The sequence below is a fragment of the Mustela nivalis genome (assembly GCF_964662115.1).
Source record: "Mustela nivalis genome assembly, chromosome: 3".
Taxonomy (NCBI): Eukaryota; Metazoa; Chordata; class Mammalia; order Carnivora; family Mustelidae; genus Mustela; species Mustela nivalis.
Window position 1 is genome coordinate 49,025,695 of NC_139022.1, and position 10,443 is coordinate 49,036,137.

General features: G+C 37.2%; 1 protein-coding gene across 1 annotated transcript in view; it reads right to left on the bottom strand.

Moving 5' to 3' along the window:
- Positions 1-9,995, bottom strand: part of TMEM232 (transmembrane protein 232) — a 292,765-nt gene extending 282,770 nt beyond the window's left edge. The window contains exons 1-2 of the mRNA XM_082723721.1: positions 9,762-9,995; positions 8,671-8,783 (exon numbers count right to left, since the gene is read on the bottom strand). The gene's annotated coding sequence lies outside the window, so the exon portion shown is untranslated. The remainder of the gene's footprint in view (positions 1-8,670; positions 8,784-9,761) is intronic.
- Positions 9,996-10,443: the final 448 nt, after the last annotated feature.

Sequence of the window (10,443 nt, forward strand, 5' to 3'; positions counted from 1 at the left end):
ACAAAAAGGAGAGAAAGAAAAAAGAGATATAAATATGGGAAAAGGGGGGCAGTATATTAATTTAAAAATATATAAAAACCTCAGAAGAATATGCACATACAAAAAAAGAGATTATATCCAATTAAAAAAAGATTTCTGAATAAACAGTATGAAAAAGGTAATACAGAATTCAATACCAGTAAAGATAACTAATTAACACAAGCTTTTGGCCTCTATCTTTAAAAACAACTTTGTAGGGGCACCTGGGTGGCTTATTGAGTTGGTTAAGTCTGCCTTTGGCTGGGGTCATGATCTCAGGGGCCACATCAGGCTCCCTGCTCAGCGGGAAGTCTGCTTTTCCCTCTGCCTGTTGCTTTTCCTGCTGGTACAGGTTCATTCCCTTCCTCCCAAAGTAATAAAATCTTTTTAAAAAATAAATAAAAATAAAAACAACCTTGTAGGAATAACAGATTTGAAATCCAAGAAATTATCAGAGAAAAACCCAGAACTAAGCTACTGGGGAACTGAAAAGCTATTGTGAACTAATATGCACACAGGTGGAGAAAGACATAGACAGATAATGTGGCTCTAAGAAAATAGATTAGTAAGTCAAGCAGGCAATAAAAAAGGAAATCAGCTAAGGTACAGAAGATTTAAACAATATAATTAATATAATATACTAAACAAACCAAATCAAATTCTGTATTCAATCAAAGAATATGCATTCTTCCCAAACACACAAATATAATTTCTAAAAATTGATCACATTCTAGTCTAGAAAGCAAGTCATACTATATTACAAAAAGTAGGTAATGTACATAGTAGATTATATTTCCTGGCATCAAAACATAATAAGTTATAAAATTTTAACAAAAAGATAAATTTACCCTCTATATAGTGGGAAATAGAGCACCAAATTCTGAGTCACCTCTGGATCAAGGAAGAAAGAACAATGAAATTTCACAATACGTAGAACTAAATGATAATAAAACATTGCATATAAAACCATATTTAATAGGTAATAGGTAACAGGCAATTGCTTCGCAGTAATAAAAAGCAAACTACTACTACACGCACCAAAAATACATTGAGTGAAAGAACCAAACACAAAAGTACATACTATATGATTCCAAATACATGAAGTTTAAGAACAGGCAAAGCTATTCCATGGCTATAGTCTGTAGGAGGATGAGACGTGGGGCTGGAGACTAGATGGAAGGTACAGATGGAAATGTTAGATACTGGAGGTGCCAAAGTGACTATAAATATGTATCAAAACTCAGTGTAGCAGACCACATTTTTTTTAAAATGATACAATAATATCTCCTATACTGTATGTTGTCTGCAGTGTGGCCTTGTCACTGCCTCTCAAGAGATGGAATCTAAATTTACTCTCTCCATGAATCTGGGCCTAACTTGGTGATTTGCTGAACTGACAGGTGCACAGAAGCAAAACTGTGGCGCAATGAAATCACATTATAAAAAAGCTTTGTTGCTTCCTTCTAGGTCTCCTAAGGATGTTCTCTCAGAGTCTAGCCACCATGATGGGAGGCCAACATCACATAGAAAGCCATGCATAAGAGCTTTGGTTGATGGCTCCAGCTGAGTACCAAGCCAGGCCCCCAGCTGACAGCAAGCAGCAACTGTCAGCCATGTGAGTGAGCCATTTTGGACATCCAGCCCAGCCAAGTCTTTAGATGACTAGTGCATCAGCTGACATCCAACTGAAATCACAGGAGAGACCCGAAATGAGAGTTACCCAATTGTGTATAATCAACTCCAGGACCATGAGAGTAGATTTTTTAAAAATTGTTTAAATCACTAAGCTTTAGAATGGTCGTGACCAGAAATAGAGACCCAGAATACTCATTGCATTGTACAATGAACCTTCATGCATTTCACTACAGACAAATTTTACCTCAATAAAAATAAAATTATAAGAGAATATATCACATTAGAATTAAATTTACTGACATAAAAGAGAAGTAAAAGTGAAAATGGCTCAGACAAGATAGAAGTATATTTCTCTGATATTAAACATCTTATTTTTTAATTTTTTAAATTTATTTTCAGTGTAACAGTATTCATTGTTTTTGCACCTCACCCAGTGCTCCATGCAATCTGTGCCCTCTCCAATACCCACCACCTGGTTCCCCCCACCTCCCACCACCCCCCGCCACTTCAAACTCCTCAGATTGTTTTTCAGAGTCCATAGTCCTTCATGGTTCACCTCCCCTTCCAATTTCCCTCAACTCCCTTCTCCTCTCTAACTCCCCTTGTCCTCCATGCTATTTGTTATGCTCCACAAATAAGTGAAGCCATATGATAATTGACTCTCTCTGCTTGATTTATTTCACTCAGCATAGTCTCTTCCAGTCCCATCCATGTTGCTACAAAAATTGGGTATTCATCCTTTCTGATGGAGGCATAATACTCCATAGTGTATATGGACCACATCTTCCTTATCCATTCGTCCGTTGAAGGGCATCTTGGTTCTTTCCATAGTTTGGTGACCGTGGCCATTGCTGCTATAAACATTGGGGTACAGATGGCCCTTCTTTTCACTACATCTGTATCTTTGGGGTAAATACCCAGGAGTGCAATGGCAGGGTCATAGGGAAGCTCTATTTTTAATTTCTTGAGGAATCGCCACACTGTTCTCCAAAGAGGCTGCACCAACTTGCATTCCCACCAACGTGTAAGAGGGTTCCCCTTTCTCCACATCCCCTCCAACACATGTTGTTTCCTGTCTTGCTAATTCTGGCCATTCTAACTGGTGTAAGGGGTATCTCAATGTGGTTTTAATTTGAATCTCCCTGATGGCTAGTGATCCAAAGCTTGACAATTTGGGATTTGTTTGGCAGCTTCACACTCACAAGAAACCAAGTCTGCATCTAAATCTTCCTTTCATGGTCATTGTCAGGCCCCACCTTGTTCTGGGTTTTTCACTGGCTTGTGTAGCATCAAAACAATGGGGAGCCACTATTTGTCGCTATGTTGTATTGATTCCCATCTTCAAAGGAGCTCTGTTAATCGAGCCTCCTTCTAAGCCCTTCTGTCATTCTCCCAAATCAGGACGGCATTACCCTGTCCTAAACTAATATCATAACTTCCTATCTTCCAGTCTCCTTCTGATCTCTCTTCCTCTAGCCTCATTTTTTACATGACTGCCACAGTAACTTTTCCAAATATAAATCTCTTGATCATTGCCCAGACCCTCTCTCCTGTTCAAAACCCTTTAACATAGACCTACCACCAACAATATAATCCAGAGTCAGACTAGAGAATATTCAGATTGCAGGAGCATAAAGTTTGAGTATATGGATTATGTCAACATCAACTGTGTTTTTTTAAATCGCTCATTATTTTACTTGCCACTGAAAAATTAAATTATATCTATCAGGTATAAATCTTAATTACAGATATTTTATGCCAAGTGTGATGGGAACTGGATTATCTCATCCATTCTGGACCCTTTACTTATAAACAACCAATATATCTATTTTATCAAGTGGCATGAGGGGAAAAGTGAAGAGATATAAAACCATGTCCCTTTTGGAAATAGTTGAAAGACTAAACATGTTTAATTTGTAAAGGAGAAGTATGAATGATAGAGTATGACAGATGCCTCTTAAATATGATGGCTTTATATATTTTAAGACTTCTCACTTTTTGTTTCTACTTCTCTATTCCAAGGAGAGTTATATATATCATATATACATATCTCTGGCTCCACCCCATCTTAAAAAAGCAAAAACAAAAAATTAAGCTCATTGAAGAGATGACACTGGGTGCCCTGTAAGGAGGGAAAAAGCTTTGGGGTGTGTGGAGAGCAATGTTTCCTGGAAGGTAACATAGGTCATTCAGAGCCATCTCCTTTCTTGTAGCAGCATCCCCTGGAGGTGACCGTACCATGGAAGAAATGTCGGGGTATGTCTGGGTACTGCATCTTGAGAGACTGGATCCCACAGTATAACAGAGGCATAAAAATCTTTTACCAGTCTCATTGTGGCCCCAGAAAGGATGCCAAAACAGAGGGGACCCCACAGATGTGACAACTGCCCCAATGCCCCATGGTGACTCTCCAACACTTTCATGATGTATAAGTACCTAGGACCTTTGTATAACCCCAGGGTAGGGAAAAGACTAATCAAAACTAAGAATAAATATCTAACCAGTCAAGCACAACAGAGGCTTGGAGTATACATAGTCAATTTAGGCAAAGTACAGAAATATTTCTTGCAATACATAAGTCTATTGACTATGATTCATAACTAGTACACATATTTTAACTTTGTAGTAGCATGTAAGATATTCATAACTAATATGAAAGAGGGCTATTCAAGATACTGAAAACTACAGTGTTTAAAGTATTTACAGATGATTTACAAGACCTTGGACAATGAGGAAAATGAACTAAAAAGTACCATTAAAGTTTAAACAGGAACTACTTTCATTCATCACTCAGTCACTTACTTACTAACTTATTCAAGAAAATTGCAATGATCTAATATTTAAATAATAAAGTCTTGATCTGACTGAAATTCCTTAAATCTCTTTTACTCACCTTTAAAAGATTTGAATCTAAAATGTAACCAGAGGATATGGAATGGAGAATCTCACACGTACACTATCAGGCAAATGAAACTCAAGAATGGGAGACCAGTTTCCCTATAAATGGCTGGAGAACTTATTTCACCACCAACAAACATCCCCCAAGAATCTTTCCTCATCCTACAGCCAGTGTACTTACTGCTTGGAGTCTGGCTGGACTTCCTCCTTCTCTGTACTCCTCTCCCATAAATACAGTCCACCCAAAACCTTCAACAAACGGCCTGTAGTTTGCTATAGTTTGTGTTTCCCAAACTGCAATTCTTTTACTATTCCTGAGTAATATTTTTTAATATTAATATATTAATATTTTTTAATATTCCTGAGTATTCAGTTTCTGGCAGTTTGAGTTTACCCCAGTTTACCTCTTTATTTAGGTTGATATTCATCATAGGAAGCCATTTGGCTTTGATACAAACTAATGTGATCAATGGTCTGTAAAAAAATTGGAAAAATGGATGTAATTGTCCATGAATTCTTCTATTGGGTTCATGTTTATGCCAGTACTTTTTTATTCACTTGCAACATTCAATATAGAAGATGAAATTTTTAAAAAGTACACACACATACACACACACACACGTACCAACATATAAGCTAGAAATAGAAGTCTGTTTTGACCATTTTATATTTAGCACTGTCAAACAATACTCACATTATTCATTGTAAGTGGTTGCCAGTTAGGGAATTCAATTTGGTTCAGTTTTCCCAAAAAATAAAAGTGCTAATCATGTCTGAGCTTTCTATGTTTAAAAGATAATTAAAATATGGTCTCTTCCTCAAGAAATTATAATCTGAAGAAAAAAGATGGGCCTGTAAACCAACATTATCACATTTCAAGATGCTGAATTCTATGAAAGAATTCCAGGTAATTTTAGAGGAGGAAAACTGCCTAAGAAAAATATCTGGTAAATATTACATTCTATAAATATATACCAAGATCTGAAAAACAGTGAAATTTTAATTTAAGTATGATAAGATATGTTTTCCATCTATCTGTCTCTTAACAGGATTCTTTCTCTATTTTGCCTGAGTTCAAATAATGTAAATGTCTTTACCTAATGAGTAGAATACTTAAAAATTGGAAGTACTTAACACAATAGAATTTCATTGCAGCCCCACACTATGAAATAATATGGTGGCCTGTAATTGTTCTCTTGTAACTCGAAACAAGAATAAATCAAAATCTTAAGGTCATTCCTGAAGGAGTAAAAAAATCATTAGAGAAGAAAAAAATGGAGCAGTGCCTGAGCTTCTGACTTTGGCTCAGGTCAGGATCTCTGTTCCATGAGAGAGGGAACTCTGCACCAGGTTCCCCACTACTCAGTGGGAAGTCTGCTTGTTCCTCAGCCCCTCCCCCCTTTCATGCATATTCTATCTCTCTCAAATAAAACCTTTTTGTAAAAAAAGAAAGAAAGAATGGAACAAAATCTCTGAAGAAAGACAAATTTGGGATAGAGAGAGCCAAGAAAAATAAGATTATGAAGACTAAAAGCTAAAGACCAATAAAGATATAAAACATAAAATGCTGCTAAGCTTTCCAAATAGGGGAAATGCCTGATTGGTGGCTCATTAAACAAAATAGATTTGACCATGAAAAAATGAACACTGAACATGAGTATTGATATTCAGAAGACAGACTACAGAAATGTAAAAAGCTTCATGGTGTAAAATGTCTTAATACATGCATAAAATTTTTTTTAAGTTTATTTATTTATTTATTTATTTATTTGAGAGAGAGAGAGAGAGAGAGAGAGAGAGAAAGCATGAATGGGGGAGAGGCAAAGAGAGAAGGACAGAGAATCTCAAGCAGACTCCCTGCTGAGTGCGGAGTTTAAGTCAAGACTCCATCTCAAAATCCTGAGATCACGAACTGAGCCAAAACCAAGACTCAGTCACCTAGGTACCCCTGCATGAAAAAACTTCTGCTGAAAATTACATTGATGAATTTTCTAAGGTGATATCTGCTGCAAACCTTAGTTCTGAACCCGATGAAAGAGTTCTGTATTGCTGCTATGTTCTAGAAGAAATTAACCATGGCTGGGGAAAGGAAAATTGCTGGTTTTAAGGACACTAATGCTGGTTGGCTGTTCTTAGGGTCCTGATGTTGTAGGATGAACTTGGCAGTGATTAGGAAAACCCAATGTCCATAGTATGTGAAGGATATACTCGATCTGTTTATGCATCACTGAGTAAACAAACAAGTCTGAATAGCCAGAGAAATAGATGAGTGACCTAAGAGCTGAATGACCACTGTACCAGGTGTGTGAAGTTATTATAGCAATCTGTACAAGAAGAAAAATATAAAATTTATTCTTCTCAATAACTGTACTCTGCATCCCCTCTTGGACTATAAAAGGCATTTGTTCAATATTTGTTTTTACCACTTGTGCAATGTAACACTTGTGATAAACACATGTGGCCATGAAATTTTATATCCTATAAATTTAAGTATAAACTTGTCTTAAATGTGGATTTGCTGATGCAGAGATCCAAGAATCCAAGAAGATGTGATGAGTTCAGTCTTAATGATGCCATTAATGTCAATTACAAATGTATGTATAGATACGTATTTCCAATTCTCTTGAGTATGCACAAGGAGTGAAATTATAGGATGTGATACCTGCATATTTAACCATCTGAGGAATTGCCAGATTGTTTTCCAAAGGGCTACACTATTTTACATTCTCACCAGCAGTGCCTAAGGACTCTAATTTCTCCACACACTCACCAACACTTGTCTTTTTATTTTTAAGTTTATTTAAGTTATCTCTACTATACCCAATGTGGAGCCCAAACTCCCAACCCCAAGATTAAGAGTTGTGTGCTTCTCTGAGCCAGCCAAGCACATCAAAACTTGTCTTTTTAACTACAAATATCCAAATGGGTATGAAAAGGTTTTATTTGAATTTTCCTGATGGCTAATGATATTGAGAATTTTTTCATGTGCTTAGTAGTCATTTGTATATTTCCTTTGAAGAAATGTCTGTTCAGATCCTTTGCCCATTTTTAATTGGGTTGTCTTTTATTAGTGAGTTATAATTATTTTTTATATCTTCCAGATACGAATCCTTTATCAAATGTGTGATTCCCTGACATTTTCTCCCATTCCATGGATTATCCTTTCACTTTTTTGATGGGTATCCTTTGAAGCACTAAAGTTTGTAACAATGATGACACATTGGGTCTGTTATTTCTTTGATTGCACGTGCTTTTGTTGTCATGTCCTAGAGACCATTTCCTCGGAGTAACAAAGATTTAGGTCTATGTTTTCTTTTAAGGGTTTTTATAATTTTAACTCTTACATTTAGCTCTTTGATCTATCTGAGTTAATTTCTGTAGATAGTGTGAGATAGGGTTCCAACTTCATTCTCTTGCATGTGATTTTTGTATATTGATCTTGTATACTGCAACTAGGCTGAGCTTCTTTATTAGACCTAATAGTCTGTTAGTTAATTCTTCAGCATTTTCTATATTTAGCATCATGACATCTACAAATAGAGATTGTTTTACATTAAAAAAACAAATCTAATTGTTTTTATGGAAATACAAACAAAAATAAAGAGTACAGTTTTTAGTTTTGAATAATAATTCCCATATATGTTTTGTGGAATACAGATTCTTGGGATATAATTACCTCCTAAAAGGTTTTGTTGTAAAATAAGTTTGGGAAATACTGCACTAAACAAAATTAAATAGGTTTGCATACCCTAAGATCGCTAGGAGTAGTTAATATCCACCTGTGCACTGCAAATCTCCCTAAGTAGCAGTACAATATATAATTTTTCCTACACTTGACCAGGAGAAACCTTTAGAACAGTATCTCCTAGAGTCACAAGCATGAAGTATTTGGGGAAATTCTAACTGATATCACTAAACTATTTTTAGCACTTGTGACCATACCCCTTACTACAAGTTCTGGATGGACAATTAACTTCAAGAAAGGAGCACTTACCAAATGAATCATCCTAATGAATGGTTCTGATAATGAATCAGATGGTCAATAAGATAAGAGCATTAGTCATCAAGATAAGGACTCATACAAAATAGTTCTTACTGAAATAAAAATCTGGTACTCACCTTGAATCTAAAGATTTATGCGGACCAGCAAAACAAAAAATGTTTACAAATTGCAGAAATATGTTTCAAACAGCTCCAGCAAGCTGTCCAAGTGCTTGGCAGTTCATCCGCAACTTGGAGTAGACCCAAAATTTTTAAAAAGAGAGAAAGAGAGAGAGAGAGTTTTTAACATTAAGCCCTAGTGTATTTTTTAAGCTGATTAAAACAATGTTGGAAAAGTACACTTTAAAAGACAATTTTAGAGAACTAGACAATATTAAAATTTTATCAAGCCTTTGGGTAGGTAGCATGATAAAAGAATACAAGACTTAGACTGTAACCTTAAAGATCAAATGATAATTTGATTGGGGGCATCTGGGTGGCTCAGTGGGCTGACCTGCTCTTGGTTTCAGGTGGTCCTGTATCTTACAGTGGTGAGATGGGGGCGGGGGGCTGCCTTGGCTTCTACCCTTGGCAGGTAGTCTTGGAGATGCTCTTCCTTTGCCCCTCCACCCACTCACATATGCACACTCTCTCACACATAAAAAAATCTTTTTTAAAAAATAATAATCTGGTCAAAGACCACCAAATAGATAGAATCCATTCAGACACATTGTTAAAATAAAGTAAATAAGGTGAACCTAGTATCACCTAACTCCACATATACACAAAGATTTTTCCTAATCAACAGCTCATACCTTTTTCTCAAGATTGTCTTTTAAAACTCCTATTTCACATCCTCAAGATACCCCCCCAACACACACATACACACACACACACACACACACACACACACACACATACACACAGCGCCACACACTTCCCCAAACTTCTGAACTTTCTCTTTTTAAGATCAAAAGAGTCTGCGTATAAAAAAAGGCGTGGGGCGGGAGAATTCACCAACTATATAAAGATTTGAAGGCTGTTCAGCAAGGCAAGGAGGGTTCCGAAGTAAAGGTTGCCAGGAGAACAAGCAAATCCAGTCCAGAAAAAATAAGTTTCCCCAATGATATTAAGAAAGTTACCACACCTCCTTTAGTATCCCCAGGGAAAAAAAGCCATTTCCTTATGAAATAACTGGAGGCTGATTCCCCCACCTTCTCCCTCCCTGCCCTCGCGGGAGTTTCCGCACTGGATTGCTGAGATTTCTTCCGAGGGGCGGGAGTGGTGGGTCCGGGCGAGGGGCTTGAGTAATAGAAGCTCCTTCCAACAGCCAGAGCTATAGAATCCTGGAACAAGGCTCAGCTAACATGTTCTCATTTGTGGGTCTTTGTGGGGCTCCCGGCCGCCCCCATGGTGGATGTGATCGCCTGAGCCCCTCAAATCCTCCGGAGTGGGACTCACCAAGATTCTCGAGGTCCCTGGGGAATGAGGCTGGTTGCTAAGGACGCTGAAGGAGTCACTTTAAGAGCCTGACGGTTGCTCTTTCAGCGGCTGGGTTTAGCCAATCAGAACGTGTAAATGCAATTCCACATTCCCTTCCGCTCCTTCACTACTTGTGTGTTCTGTTTCCAACGAATAGATGCAATGATGTGTGAAAGACATCATTAGCTTTAAAAATACAATCATAAAGCACAGAGTAACGATTCGTTTTAAATTCTGTACATACGTTGGCTACGCAGCCGATAGCTCCGGGGAGAAAGGGTTTGGGAGTGCTTTAGTGGCTCCTGTTGAGGAGTCTAAATGCGTCCTCCAAAAACTTTGCCTGCCCCCAAATTTAAATTTAAAAAATAAAAACAACGTGATTGCTATATAAAGGTAGCTGTGCCTTCTAATCCAATTGCTGTTTCTAAG